Below are 16,566 nucleotides of genomic sequence, written 5' to 3' on the forward strand. Positions count from 1 at the left end.
AATTGCAAAACCAATCAAGACTAAATTTTAAATAAAAGTTAGATTATTTTCCAATGAAATATTTTAGAAGGTGAAGTAATGTTCTTCTAGAGAATGCAGAGTGCAATGAGTATCGCATATTTAAAACTCTGTAAATTTGTTTTCTAGAAGGCCTTCAAAGTAAAGCCCTAGCATTTTTTTACCACTGGCATGAAAAGGAGTGTGAGTGTATAAGTGTTTATTAAACAGTCAGTGTATTTCTAATTGCGGTACGTAAATAAATGTTTATTGAATTCATACAATAACAATTTAACCATAAGAACAGTAGCAACAACAAAATAAATAAAAACTCATTATGGCAATAAAAACAATAGCGGCAACAACAACAACTACAACGTCATGTGTTTATATTAAATTTTAATTGAAAAAAAAAAATATAGAGAAAAATTAGGATTCTAACAAAAAAAAAATAAGAAAAAAATCTCATGGTGTGAACGAATAAATGATCGAGTAAAAAAAATATACTTTATACGCTGTATAAAACATGTGTACATTAGGGTGGCTCTTATATTGAACTTAAATTCCAAATTTACATTTTCAACATATTTTTCAAACAAAATTTTATAAAACTTATAAACATGGTTTTGGATTATAACAAATGCTAAGTGAGGATCAAAATTTAAAAAAGTTGAAATTTTCTATTTTCGAAAAAATTGTATGTTTGTTGGAGTATTTTGTAATATTGAATTATAAATTGTTCCTTGGGTTTAAAAATTTTTAAGATATAAAATCTGAGATCAAAATTGGGTTGGACCTCTACGCTTAAAATTATTAAAAATATAAAAAAACAATTTTGATTTTTTCTGTAAGTTGTCTATTTAAAACAAATAAGAGAGCTATATTCGGCTGTGTCAGATCTTATGTATATACCCTTCACCAAATTAGGTAAACAAAATTTAAAAAAAAAATAATTTTCTGAAAATTTTTTTTATTAATTTATTAGTGAAAATAATTTTATAACAAACGAATTTTTTTAGGAAAAAAAAAATTAGGTTAATGGACAGCCAGCCTACAAGACGGACGGATGGATGGACATTGTTAAATCGAGAAATTGATTCTGAATAAATCGGTATACTTACAAACTCGATGGTATAGGCCATAAAATAAATTATACGTACAAGCATTACTGAGACACAAAAAACCTAAGTCTGTTGTCAAAAACCTAACTCAATGTATTTTGGAACAGAGAATTTTTTTGCTCTCAGCTTACTCTCAGTTGGGCTTGACTAAATTAGCCCATGAAAACCAGCAGTCAAAAATATGTTTTTAAAAAATAAATTTCACAATTAGTTGTTTACTAACAACCAAATTAAATGTTATAACCAGGGAAACCGGAAATATGCTCTTAAAATTTAAAAAATAAGCTATTAAAAAAAAACAAAATTTTACATAATTTTGAACGAAAAAATGTATTTTTATTTAAAAAAAATCAATACAATTCAAAGTAAAGTAACAAAAATAAAAAGTATAAGTATAACAAAAAATAAATACATAACCCCCTGTCTATACTTGACAAATATTTATCATAACAATTAATGACGTTTGTTGTCAAGACAAAGTTGTCTAAGCAAAAGCACTAACAATTTTGACATAACGGAGCAATAATACTAATCAATGGAGACTATACCTGATAATTTTTTATTTTGACAACCATTTTGACGTTTATCATGATAAAAATTTATCATGTATAGACAGGGGGTAACATAAAAACAATAGGACCTTAAGTTATGAAAAGGACTCGAGAGGTATTTTTTGATGATATTTTATATAAATATAAAGTCACTTCTTCCATTAAGATTATAATTGCAATAAATTACAAAATGTTGACTTAAACTTTAAATAAAAATCGTTGTCTATTGGATCTGAAAACATTTTTATACATAGAAAATGTTCTTTCGACATCAATTGATGTATAGGAGCAAATTTAAAATATAATATTTCTTTAACACTTAGAACGGTTAAGTTTGAATTAGAACTAAAATTTGATATTTAGATGGCGCTATTATTAAAATAGTGCTAATTTTATATTAAAAAAAGCCATATATTTTTCAATTTTGAATTTTAAACAAATGAAGTAAAAAGCTGTAACACAACAGCGAAAAATAAGTAAGACAAAATTTGTTTCGATAAAGTCAAAATATGCAATAAAATACAAATAGATTGACACAGTAATGAACGAAGAACAAGCCGTCGATTATCCTACTGAATATTTGAATTCATTGGATCACCGACTTTGTCCGAAGCTGTATATTAAAATAGAGATGCAATATAAAACAGATGTTTTTTAAGAGCCAGCAACGCGGACCGGGTTCAGCTAGTAATTTATATTTTTGATTGATTTTCGGAAGTGGGCCTTATATGAGAGCTATGACCAATTATCATAATGAAATTAGGTCGTGTCTATATTAAAGTTAACTATGTTGAATTTTGTACCAACATTTTTAAGCGATTTATGCACGTTAAAGTGATTTTCGGAAGCGGGTCTATATGCGCACAAGGTTTACATGGACAGCCAGCCAGCCAGTCGGACGGACGGACATCGTTTAATCGACTCAGGAAGTGATTCTAAGTCGATCGGTATACTTTAAGGTGGGTGTTAGACTAATATTTTTGGGTGTTACAAACATCTGCACAAACGCATTATACCTTATGGTGGTGTAGGGTATAAAAATTCATGTCAATGTAAATACTAAAACCATTTTCAAAGATTTTGAAACACCCTCAAAATTTTGAGCTATTTTGAAAAAAAAATGTTTTAGGGTAGGTCGTAGTAGTTTAGTACCTCTAACTTACACATTTTTATACCGATTTAAAAATTTTAAACAATAATGGAGAGTCAACGCATCAATCTTTCATAAAATGTATGCATAAAACGTATATTCCAAGTAATTGTGTAGGTTTTTATAAAAAGTTTTTTTTTAATTCATTTGCGAAGGGAGAGAAAATACTAAAAAAGTTGTTAATGAAAAATTGAATAACTTTTATAAATTTCATCCGATTTGAATAATTAAAACCATGTTTTGTCCTTTATATACTGGTATAAATTTTTATAGGTTTTCATATCAAAATAACCAATGAAAAGCAATTATAATCAAAAAAGTTGCTAAATTTTGTTTTTCTTTTAGATATTCTTAAGAAAAACAATACTTATAACTTACTAATGCATGAAAAAATACACGTAATTTTAAATCGTAATCAGTTTTCTTTCCAAACCCGTTAAAAAATTAAAGTCGAACAAAAATTTACTGAGTTACGGGTCTTTGAGTTGACGAACATCACTGAAAACGTTTCTTTTTAAATAACTTCTTAATTTGAGGGTGTTTCTGAAATTTTTAGACACAATTTGCAATGTACTCAGCAAGACCTATAACCCAAACTTAGTCATTTTCCAAGTTTTTTTTTTTCAACAAAGCTAGTCCATTCCATGCACAGCCATTAAAATGCTTCAATTGCTCAGATAGGAGGACCTACCACATATTAAATTCAATTAACATTAATATTGGGATTCCTTGCCTTAAAACGGTTAACTGTACTGAGACTTTTTTGGTGATACTTTTCGTACAATTATTGAATTTATGTAAATTTTTATGTTTTTAATGAAAATGTTTGTAGTTTTTTTTATGTTGATTTCTAGTTTATAAGATTTTTTATAAAATGAATTAAAAAAAGGTTTAAATATGTATTAAAAAGTTACCATAAATAGCTAGTTTATATTATGAGAGTGTCAGTACGGAGACTTAATTGATTCAGTGTACATACAAGTTCAAACAAAAAGCCGGATTTACCATCTCCGATTTTAATGAAATTTACCACATACATACATAATATATCCAATATGTTTCTCATATCAGTGACTTTTTCAATTGAAACTCATTCCGATGTAAAAATATCGCGATTTGAAATTTGAAAAATTTGTTAAAATTGTCTAAAATTATATACACATAATTGCCCATAACCTCGAGGCTACTCAAAGTCTAACATAATTTTTGATTCCATTTTAAAGGCAAAGATATTGACCTTAAAATGGCGTGAATAAAATTTTTTACTTCCAAAAGTTTAAAGATCAAATTTTAATGTATATATTTCAATTTAAAAAATATCAAAGATCGCGGTGTTAAAAATTCAAAAAGAAAATGGTATGAGGACACCTAAACTCTCTACTATATTCGTGCAAAAAAATTTAGATGGAGACTCGATTAGTTCAGGAGTTATAAATAAAAACGTTATTAAAAGTACGTTTTTTCATATAAGGACCAACCTAATGCACATGTACCTATACGTTCACACATATTGGAACGCTCATGAGTCGATGAGTACAAGTGTAGTGTAAACAAGTAATAAAAACAGTGCTACTATTAGTGTCTTAATTATTGAATTAAAACAAGAACAAACGAAGTATTCTTAACACAGATGTTCTCAACGTTTTTTTAAGAAGAATCACATAGTAGTGATTGTATTTGATTTGTTTTTATGGAAATTATCAATAACAAACTATACGTTTTAGACCAAAATTCACGTTTAGAGGCAACAAACCAGAAGAAAAATGTATATAATTTTGGTTCCACTACTACTTTCTAAAAATTATTGCTTAAAATTACTACAATTATGTTAAGCCTGATGAAAATTAAAATAATTCTTTAGAAATTTTATTCTCCTTCCCAAATTGTTCAGAACCTCTGATACCAATGAGCATTTTTCCCTGTGTACCCTGCCTTAACTCACTCATTTTAGAATGTTTATTGTCTTGTTTAGATTTTATAGTTGCTTTTTTTCCACAGTTTTTTTTTTTCTTGGTTTTGTTTATTTTTCCAGATGAAGTAGTAGTAATAAAAAATTTAAATATTTTCTATGTGCGTTGCGTGTATGTACATTATTATTTTTTTCCAAAAATAAAAAAGATTTATTTTCGTTATTTTCTATGGGTTTGAGTAAAATTGTATTGTATACAATAATTATATATAGTTTTTAGTTTTAAGTAGTAATTAATGGTTTAAACATTATTTTTTTGGAAAAATTTCCTTAATAAAAATGTAAAAAAATACATTATTGATATGATTATTAATGGATAAAATTAACTACTTGAAAATGTTTTTCATGTGAATTGTAATAAAATTCCAAAACATACAATAAAAAGTTTAAACAATAAAATGGGGGGTGGGTTCAAGGTTGCCTTTAGATTAAGTGTACATAGACATATTTTATGATTTTTTAGTTACTTGTACAAATATAGACAGACACTTGCGAAAATCCTAATAAAAGTCAAGGTAAAAAACAAGAAGTTCAAAATTGAAACTTAATGTTAAACATCTTTTAAAGACAACTTATATGCAGAAATAAACGGGATTTTCTTTATTTTCCTATATAATTTATAAAAAAATATTTTTTTTTTTAAATTTGTACAAGGTACGAGCTGCTAAAAGTTTTGCAAAACATATTTGGTTGACCCAGTTTTTTTCTAACAGGGTGCTTACAAATTTCATTTTATGAATGCTTATATTCTACTGTATGATTCCTTCTAAGTCATACTGCAATCGGAGTAGAAGTTTTGTGGAACGACCCCATTGTATGTCTGTGTAAAACATGTTAAAATCAAAAATATACAACTTAAATTAATAATATATATCCCGAAATATGTACCATTGTCCTAGGCACTTTGGTATTGAAAATCAGCATAATCGCTTTAGTAGAATAAAAGATATGGACCACAATGTGAGACAACCTTCAAAGAATTTGATATATTTTCCTAAAGTTAGTTCCAGGTTTGTTACTTAAGCATATTTTGTATAATTCTAGATTGTTGTAAAGCCAGTGGGAAGGTAAAGAAATTCCAGTTTATTTCACTAAGTTATCTCTTACGGTTTAAAATTTATTTAAGTTTAAATTTTTATATTTCGGATTTTTATCATGACTTTATTTTGTTTGTTTTTTGGATTTGAAAGTTCATAAAACATAGAGCGGAAACTAGAAAGAAACTCAAACAAAAAAAAAATACTCAAAATAAACCACATACGAGTGTTGTTTTTGTTTTCACATATTTTTTTCTTCTAATATATTCTCACCACTTAGGTTTCTGACAACTGAGTTAGGTCTTTGAAAGGAGAGTTTCCACTCTATGTCTATTCTCTATGGTTTGAGGTATCATAATTATTTTAGAAATTTAAACAGACTGTTATGTTTTTAATGAAATATGGAAGAAATGATTTTGAAAAAATCAAATATAAACGATTATAAATTTGTACATAAAAGTTTGGTTAGGAAATATTCTACGAGTTGCAAAGTTTATACATCAATGGATAGGGAATTTTGTCTATTTTGTCTTCAAAAATATATATAACTTTTGACAATTAAAAAATCCATTTAATAATTTTTTGAAAAATATGACAAAAAATGCTTTTTATTTGGTTTTTGTGAAGATAAAAATTTTTCAAATTGAAATAAAATTTTTATTTATAAATATTTTTTAAAGAAATTTTACAGTTATATAGATTTTTCTATTGAAAATGGAAAACTAAAATTAAATTCTGAAATTTGTATTCAGGAATCCCGCAATTACCAAAAAGGTGTTGAAAAATCCCAAAAATGGGATATTTTAGTTTTTTGGCTATAATATCCATACCAAGAGTGCGGTTATCGGAATGTTTTACAAAATAATTAACAACATATTTGGCCATCTAAAATGGCTAACTATATTTTGATATCGACTATGCGATTTCAGAATTTTTGCCCTAAATTTGAATTTTACGTAATAAGTAGGGGTTTTTTGGATGAACCTGGTCCCCTCGGTATCAACAATTTTCAAATTTATTTTCCTTTAAAATATTTTGTGTAAATTTATCTTTTCAAAAAGTATAAATTCCTAATATATCTTCTTACAAACTTTTTAGTTAACTTAAAAAGAAAATAAGTACTTTTTTCCCAAAAACTAGCAAAAAATCAACTTTTTAAAAATGTTTAAATTCAAATGCATATAACTTTGGTCCATCAAGATTTTAAAACAATTAATTTTTGTTTCACATATACATTCATTGTTAGTAGGGTTTTTAATTTCCCGAGCTTTTTTGATTCCCGGAAATCGGGAAATTTTTTTCTACATTCCCGGGTACCCGGATATTCCCAAAATATATGATACTGTAAATTAGGCATATTATAGCCAAATTTAATATAACAACTTAGTGTTATATTTATTAAATATCAGAGTTTCGAATTAATTAATAAAAATTGAGCTTAATTCACTAAAATCTTAATCGGTAATTAAACACGTAAGAGAGCTATATTCGGCTGTGCCGAATCTTATATACCCTTTACCAAATTATACTTTAAAATACAAATTTTAAATATTTTTAGGTAAACAAAATTTAAATTTTTTTTCCAGTTGTTTTTTCGAAATTTTTTTTTTAAATTTTAAAATTTTTTTTTTAATTTTATTTTTTTCTGTTAATTTAAATTTTTTTTTTTTAATATTTAGTGAAAAAAAAATTTTGGTGAAAAAAAAATTCGGGTTAAAAATTTTTTTCCGATTTGGACCCATTGTAGGTCCTATCATTAGATATCCATATTGTTTATAATAATGATTTAGTAATATAGATATGGGTCAAAAATCGAGGTTGTCCTGGTTTTTTCCTTATATCTCAGTCATTTGTGGACCGATTTTCTCGATTTTAAATAGCAACCGAGCTGGAAGAATTTCGGAGATATTGATGTATCATTCGTGTATGTTAGTTATTTGGGGGCTTCAGAAAGTTGATTTCAACACACAGACGGACAGACGGACATGGCTATATCGACTCCGCTATCTATAACGATTCAGAATATATATACTTTGTGAGGTCGCAAATGAAAAATGTAGAAATTACAAACGGAATGACAAACTTATATGTACCCTTGCCACTCATGGTGAAGGGTATAAAAATGTCAGCCTTTCATTCCGTAAATCCATTCCTAATATTTAATTTTTTAGATTCATTCCAAAGCCTTTGTTTAAACTGAATTAATTTTAAAGTTAATTACCCAATAAGCATTTCTACTGGAATTCAAGTTGTATGCAAGTGTAATTCAAGCCTTTAATTATAGTCAAGCAATTGAATTACAGCTGTATTACACTTTATTTCAATAGCATTCTCCAGTAAAAAGGAAACATAAATTAAAGCCATATGTTTATTGTTTGAAAAATATTTAATTTTTCAAATATTTTTCAAGTTTAAAACATAATTACATTTGCATTCAAGTCAAATTCCAACAAAATGTTCAAGTGCTTGAATTTTTGGGACTTTGGTGCTTACTGGGTAATAACAGAATTTATTCAAAATTTGAATGATTAATTTTTTGTTAAATCAAATCATTTACAAAATTAATTGAAAAAATTGTCTTAAACCTTTTTGTAGGGCACTTTTTTTGAGGCGTTCTCAAATTGAATCCGATTTTCTCCTAAGTTATAATAGATACTTGATATATATAAGGAGGTTTTTTATACAGCTCGACAAGTAGATTCTTTATATGTAAGTTTTTTGAAATCGGAACCCAAACTAAGAAATAGTATCATTTTAAAAATCTAACATACCAGAGGTATCATACTTGGGGAACCCTTGGACGCGCCCCTGGTAGGTCCTTGAGGTCCAAGCACAAAACATAAACTCGACAATACCCCCTCATTGCACAAGTCAAATTTCATTGAAATTGAACTAAGCGTTTAGAAGTTACAGATTTATTTCCCTCTATTTTTTTTCTAAACCTCTGTGCGCTGTTAACCCTTTTATGTCTGGGGTCAAACCCAGCCAAGGCAGCTAAAAATATTAAAAATATAAAATAGATGACATTGATTTCATAAGATCAATGTTTGCACTCTATTGAAGTGTGAATATTATACAATTATTACACTTTTTTACTTGGACATCTTTAACCCATATTAACCCAAAGACAAAAATACTGTTCAATGCAATTTCGAATACATACATGTTGGACTATAAATGTTTTGAAATTATGTAATTATGACCAAATTATGAAAGAAAACCATTTTAAATAAGAAGCATTAGTATTTATAACAATTTTTCAAAAAATTAACCCATTTTAGCACAAAATCTAATTTTTCAGTTAATATTTTTCTCGTCCATTAAAGATCTAAATGTTGAAAAACATTAGTGCAACTGCTTTATTTTCATCAATATTTTAAAAAAGGTTTTTCTTAAATAAAAACTAAAACTTCTATTGTTTATTTTTTAAAAAATCTACTACTTATCTTAAAATGTTTCAATATATGTACAGGTAAACAATAATCCAATTAAATAAATGAAATATTTATCTTTTACATAAATTTTTTAATATTTTAAAGAAAAAAATTCTCATTAACAATAAATAGATACTCACCATATGCCGCGCCTACATAAATCTTCACTTTCAAATCTAACGTAGATTAGAAGCCAGAGGTGGTCGATTTTTTTCTTTTATTTTGTTTGTTTAGAATTTTGTTTTTTTTTAGCTTGTTGTAGTTTTGTTTTTATTTCTGTATTTTTATAAATATTTTCATATGATTTTTTTTTTGTTTCAATATTAATAAACCACAATATATATTTGTATATAAATAAATAAAGAAGAACGAACAACAATAAGTTTACTACCAATAATACATACGTTTAATAAATTCTAGATAAGATAAACAATATTTAAATATTTGCATTGAGATTCATGCACACATTTTTCTATTTTTTCGATTTTGTTTCTCAAAATTTTCATTTATTTCTTTCACTGTATTTTCATGGAACATTCACTTGGGTTACTTTATTTTCTTTTGTAAAGAGCTATAAACACAAATAGTATTAAATAATTTTTCTTATAAATATATCTTATACTAGTTAATGGTGATTGGCTGGTTGGTCACTTTGTCAAATATTGTTCAGTTTCTTAAAGAATATATGCAATTGAATATCAATGCAGACTTAAATGATAGACGAGGATCTATGTTTCAGAAAATTTTGATTGTAATGTAGATGCAAACGGTTGCCATCCACCATTCAAGTTCACGGATTTGTTTCCCAACTGTATAAATAGTGGATTTTTATTAATTGTTAATTAAAGTTAATGATACGCAGCAAAATGCCGGTGTATACCACGTCGATTCAAGTACGTCTCTTCAAAGCCTAGTATTCGTCATACATAGCTATTAGTGGCCGAACGCGATCGCCTTTTCTGCAGTACACATCATTAGTGCGAGCGAATATCGTAAAATTGTAGAAAGAGGAAACAAATTTGATATTGTGGATCAAAAACGGAATCAGACTTTCCCTACCACTGAATACTCAGAATGTCGCTTGATAAATGGTACAGGTATTGAAAAGTTTGAGAGATTTCAAAATGCTAAAGTAATAAGAGTAAATTTCCAAGAGCACTTAGTTAAATATTGTGTGTATGACTTAAAAATGCAGGATTTACAATAGATGGTGTATCTTTTGAACTCCGTTCTTGTTTTTAATATCTTATATGTCATTTGGTGGCAACATATCTGTCATTTATTCTCTCTTATTTATTGAACATTAGAGTATAAACAACTAAGTTTTTTTTACATCGAAAATGTATGACAAAGCGTCATATGCGCGACGTTTTGCTTTACTTCTTTAATTTGAAAAAAGTTCAGCTGAGGCACACCGATTGCTCATCAAAGCTTATGGGCGAATATGTTCCATCGGTTTCAACGTGCGATAGATGGTTTGTTCAGTTTAGAAGTGATGATTTTGACACGGAAGACAAAGATCTCCCAGGCCAGCCAAAAGTTTGAAGACCAATAATTGGAGGCATTACTCCATCAAGATTGTGGTAAAACTCAATAAGAGCTTGAAAAATCATTGGAAACTACTCAAGCTGCAATTTCAAAATGTTTTCTAGGAGCAAATGTTTAATAAGGAGTGAGATCGAAAAAACCTTAACATATGTACGTTTTTCCTTAAAACTTTTAACCCAAGTATTATTTGATATTTTTTGAACAAGTTACCTTTGAAAGTATGTCAGCTATTACACCGTACGACACTCAATATTAAACACGAACCGGATGATATACATATATGTTCAATGTCTATTATGATTAAAAGATGTGAAAAAAATGTTCAATTTAGTTAAACAGTATCGGGAGAATTTGTCTGTTGATAGAAAATCTGGTTCAGGCAGAGATGGTCCCCATAATGTTTCTAAAGCCAATAAATGGAAAGCATTTTCAAAAGATCTCCCAGCACATCCGGTAGGAAAGCAATTCGGTCAATACTCTGATTATTTGCAGGTTTAAAAACATTCAAGGTTCAAAAAGTTCCTGACAGGAACTCTGCTAAAAATTTAGAGGGCAAAGACAGAGCACGGAAACTGCAGTCAAATTTTATAAAAAACCAGTAAGAAAGTATGGTCGGTCAAAGCCGACCATATAATACCCTACACTAAGTAAAAGAGCAAAAAAAAAATTTTCTTTTAAAATTTCATTAATTTATATTTTTGATTGATTTTCGGAAGTGGGCCTTATATGGGGACTATGACCAATTATGGACCGATCACCATGAAATTAGGTCGTGTGATTTATGTATATTAAAGTTAACTATGTTGAATTTTGTGTGTTTACCAACATTTTTAAGCGATTTATGCACGTTAAAGTGATTTTCGGAAGCGGGTCTATATGGGAGCTATGACTAATTATGGACCGATCGTAACAAAATTTGGTGACATGAATTTTGTGTATATAAAACTTATTTGGAGCGGAATTTGTGGAGATACATATATAAATTAAAAATTTATGACCGATAAAGTCCAATTTCGGGAGGACATTTGTATGGGGGCTAGGTGAAATAATGGACCGATTTCAGCCAGTTTCAATAGGCTTGGTCCTTGAGCCGAAAAAATAATATTTATCAAATTTCATCGAAATATCTTCAAAATTGCGACCTGTACTCTGCGCACAAGGTTTACATGGACAGCCAGCCAGCCGACCAGACGGACGGACGGACATCGCTTAATCGACTCAGACAGTGATTCTAAGTCGATCGGTATACTTTAAGGTGGGTGTTAGACTAATATTTTTGGGCGTTACAAACATCTGCTCAAACGCATAATACCCTCCCCACTATGGTGGTGTAGGGTATAAATATACCTGCTGGAAACGAAACGTACATATGTAAAATCGTTCGCAGCAAATTTTTATGCTGCTGATGTTCGAGGGAATGTTGTAGAAAAGTGTAGGACATAAAAACAGAAAATTTTTCCAAAAAGTTCGTGGTATGGCAATATGCAGTTGCTGCAAAAGAAACCAAACATTTGTTACAAAGGGCTCTATAAATACCGAAATTTACATCAAGGAATGTTTACAAAAGCGGATGCTTCCATTCATTAAACTTCTTCATGTGTCCACTTATTTTTGGCCTTATTTGGCATCCTGTCACTATGGTAAGCAAGGACTTGTTTGGTACAAGAACAATAATGTGGTATTTGTACCAAGTCAGGCAAATCCTCCAAACTGCCTGGAGCTAAGACCAGTGTATGATATGGACTCATTTTAAAAGAGAATTGAGAGCACAAAAAGGGTATCCAAAAGTGTGATAGATTTTAAATGGAGCTCAATAAAAACCTTAATGGAAGGGTTTCCAGAAAAGGTTCATAAATTCACCACTATTGATTAGAACTATAAAAATAATTGTTCAATTCACAACTGACGTTGTACAGTCGTATGAGTTGTAAGTCGTCTGAATGTACAATAGTTGTACAAATGTTGTTGATAATTTCTATATAAATGTTTTGTACAACACCTACAACATTTTTGCATATGTTTTTCGAATGTTGTATGAAAATTTAAGTGCTACCAAAAGTTCATATTTATACATAAACAAAAAAATTAAAATATTTTAGTGCAAAATACAGCCAAACGGTAACACTGAAATCAGTAAATTTATTTTATTTATGAAAAACGATAATTTGTTTTAAATATTTGTCAATTGTTAGAATTTTTTACACAATGCACACATTAGTTCGCTTTCATTATTAATTTTACATATTAATAGATTTTGGAATGTTTTTTTTATCATATTCATTTGGAATTGTCAAGGCTTGGCAGGGTAAACTTACGACTTGACGAAATTTGTGTTCACAACCACCATAGTTGTAACATACAACGTACAATATACAACTAGGTTGTGAATTGGACAAATATTTTTTGTAAGTTGTAATAATAATTTCAATCAAATAAAAAAAAATCAAAACTGTAGGTTTAGTGGTTTCCTTTTAATTATCATTTATGAATGTTAAGATTTTTTTCGATCTCACTACTTAGCTGGTAATTTGAATACCATACGAATTGAAGCCGATAGACCTTGAAACACGATTTAGTATGTCTGAAATTATGCTTGAATGTTATTAATCAAAATTATTTTTGCACCGAATCATTACCCGAAGCGTAAGAGATGGTATGTGAAGTCCAGCCAATCAGCTGAATCGACACCAAAGCCAAATATCCAAGGATCTAAGGTAATTCTCTGTATTTGGTGGGATCAAAAGGGTTCTATCTATTATGAGCTGCTGAAGTCTAATCAGACCATCAATATGTACCGATCGCAACTGATTCTATTGAATCGAGCATTGGCCGAAAAACGCCCCGAATTTGAGGGCAGAGTATCCGACCTTGTCTTGATTCGTACTTGAAATCAAAAGATGAAAATAACAGTTCTCAGATATGTTGCAGTACAAAATTTATCAGACCATTAACAGCCTGACAAGGCATGATATATTGAGAGGCGTATCAGCGAAAGTATACATATAACATTAGCCTCTTCAATCATTAATAACCACATTCTGCACGAGTTGTATCTGCCTTTAAGTGATCCAGAGTGAACGCTCGATAAGAAAACACCATAATACCGGCTGTTATGCTTAAATCAGCATGTTTTATAATGGTGAGCTGTGAATCAGGCACATTTCAGTCGTATTTATTTGTGAATCTACAGTAAAGGACTCTTTTATGTGCTAAGATTGAGATGGAAATTTAAAATGAAATAAAACCCCTATACTCGAGAGCTAAGATCTCCCTATCCTAATATATTAAAAAGGGGGGGTTAGTCCGAAATTTTAATGAAATTTGCAAAGAGGAAGAGTTGTTGAGTTGAAGTTTTGATGTTGGACCTCATGGACCCACCAGGGGCGCGGCCAGGGGGACACCTCAGGTATGTTCAATTTTTAAAACGATCCTATTTCTTCGTTTGTGTAGTTATCAATTGTCTTTTACGCCTTAGGAGATATTCGCATTTGAAAATTAAATTTTCAAAATTTTTACCCATCAACAGTTTTTTGTCCAAATTTTCCAAAAAAAAACAATTGCTTAGAAATCATGACTGGGTCTAAAGCTGTATGCATTTCAATTTAAAATATTTTCGCTAGTTTTTCGGGAATAGAATATTTTTTTCTTTTTAAGTTATCTGAAAAATTTCTAAAAAGATGTATAAGGAATTTACACTTTATGAAAAGCAAACTTTACGTCAAATATTTTAAATTAAAAATAAATTGATAACTTGTGATACCTAGGGGACCTAGGTCCATCCAAAAAAACCGTTTATTTTTTACGTAAATTCAACTTTAGGGCAAAAATTATCAAATCGCATGTTCTTAATAATTTTGTAAAGCGTTCCGATAACCTGGTACGGTTGTCGAGATTTGTTTTTATTTTTGCATTTTCAATAGAAAAGTCTATATTACTGGAAATTTTCATTAAAGCTAATAAGAAAGTATGTTCGGTCAAGTCCGACCATATAACCTACACTAAGTAAATAAGCAAAAACAATTTTCTTTTAAAATTTAAATAATTTATATTCGTAAGAGATTTTCGGAGGTGGACCTTATATGGGAGTTATGAGCAATTATGGACCGATCACCATGAAATTAGGTCGTGTGATTTATTATTTTTATTAAATTTTATTGGGGTTCCAAAAATTATTGAAATTCTAACCTTAAAATTTAAAATTTACCAAACTCAATTTGTAAGTCAAGTCGTAAGGCAGCAGCAGAAAATGGTTTAATCAGTCCCATAGAATATGGATTTATCATATTCTCGTTTTAAATGTTGCCCCACATAATCACTTTAAGAACAAATATTGAATATTTGTATTAACACTTTTTCCAAATGATCCAACTCAAAAGCGGTTATCGCTATAATTTAAAAAAAAATTAACATAAACCACAACCAGTACCAAATGTACCTTTAACTAGTGTAGGATATCGGCGAGACGATCAACATGTATTTAAAATTTCACTGTTTATATTTTTAATTAATGAATTCAATGTTATTCACTTATTATTTTTATAAAATTATTTTATTTTTTTAATTTTTTTCACTTCTATAATTTATCGCTCAACTGTAATTAGTTTTACCACTTTTAATATGTCAACCACTTTATTTTACCAATTTTCTTTAGATTAACATTTAAATTATGTCGATTTTTCTTCCGTTAAAGATTTTCGTTTGTCACTATTCGTTACGATTTCAAATACTCAACTGAGCAATACTCCGAGTATTGGATACAATTCTTAGTGTTACCTTTTTAGAACATAATTTTATGGGAGCAAATTATCGTAAAGCGCAGGCGTTTTATTTTGGTACTAAAATGTTTTGGGCTAAACAAGCAAAAGCTTTGGCTCTTTGGTTCTCACAGGTTTTTATTGCTTTTGAAATGAATGTTTCAGTTTCCAGTTGTGTTACATATTTGAAATACCTGTACAAAAATTATGTTTGAAAATGTTTGGGCCCTAAATAACTTGGTTATTCAATTCCTGGTAATTTCGATCAGATATTATATCTGTGTAATGAATTTTAATTAAACTAAATTGTTGTTTGTTGTTCCATTTTTTTGGGGGGTTTTATGTAGGAGTATTTTATATATTCATATGAACACATGATTAATAAATTTTACAAATGTTTAAAGGTTTGTAAATCCAATTGTTACATTTGGTTCAAGGTAAACATTTCGTTTTCATATCATTAGTTTTATGCTGTGGCTATTAAAAAGCCTTGCAAAAAAGAAATGCTTTAAATTTCTATCGGCTTGTGGCTTTTCTGAAAAAGGATATAATTGTTTTGTTTTTTTTTTTGGAATTTTAATTTGTATTTCATAGGAAATGCAACAAATGTGTGGTTTAACAGATGAGATTAAAGTGTTTTGAAAATGTTTTCTTTTTCTAAAGCCCAACAACCGCCTACAGTTGTATACTAATGTGCATTTCAAAATAATATTTACACATTTCTGCCCCAACAATTATTAGCTAAGAGGATATTAAACTTCTGCAGGCCTTTAGATTTTTATAATTTTGATTTTAATGACTTTTAATGCATTAATGCATTTTAGTTATAATTATACTTATATAACTCAGATTATTCAGTAATATTAAACAAAAAAGTAAGGTATCAAAAATTAATGTAAAATGCATTCAATTCCTTTATCATAATGTATTTCAATTTTAGAACCATAGAAACTGTTTTCCCATTGTTAAAATAAAAATTATAATATCGGCTAAAACAGGCACGGA

At 28.8% G+C, this 16,566-nt stretch overlaps 1 protein-coding gene across 2 annotated transcripts in view; it reads right to left on the reverse strand.

The window, feature by feature from the left end:
* LOC135960413 (protein qui-1) overlaps positions 1-15,517 on the reverse strand; it is a 342,666-nt gene extending 327,149 nt beyond the window's left edge. For both annotated transcript variants that reach the window (XM_065511703.1, XM_065511702.1), the window contains exons 1-2: positions 15,243-15,517; positions 9,400-9,830 (exon numbers count right to left, since the gene is read on the reverse strand). The gene's annotated coding sequence lies outside the window, so the exon portion shown is untranslated. The remainder of the gene's footprint in view (positions 1-9,399; positions 9,831-15,242) is intronic.
* Positions 15,518-16,566: the final 1,049 nt, after the last annotated feature.

This window comes from Calliphora vicina, chromosome 5 (genome assembly GCF_958450345.1).
Source record: "Calliphora vicina chromosome 5, idCalVici1.1, whole genome shotgun sequence".
Lineage (NCBI taxonomy): Eukaryota > Metazoa > Arthropoda > Insecta > Diptera > Calliphoridae > Calliphora > Calliphora vicina.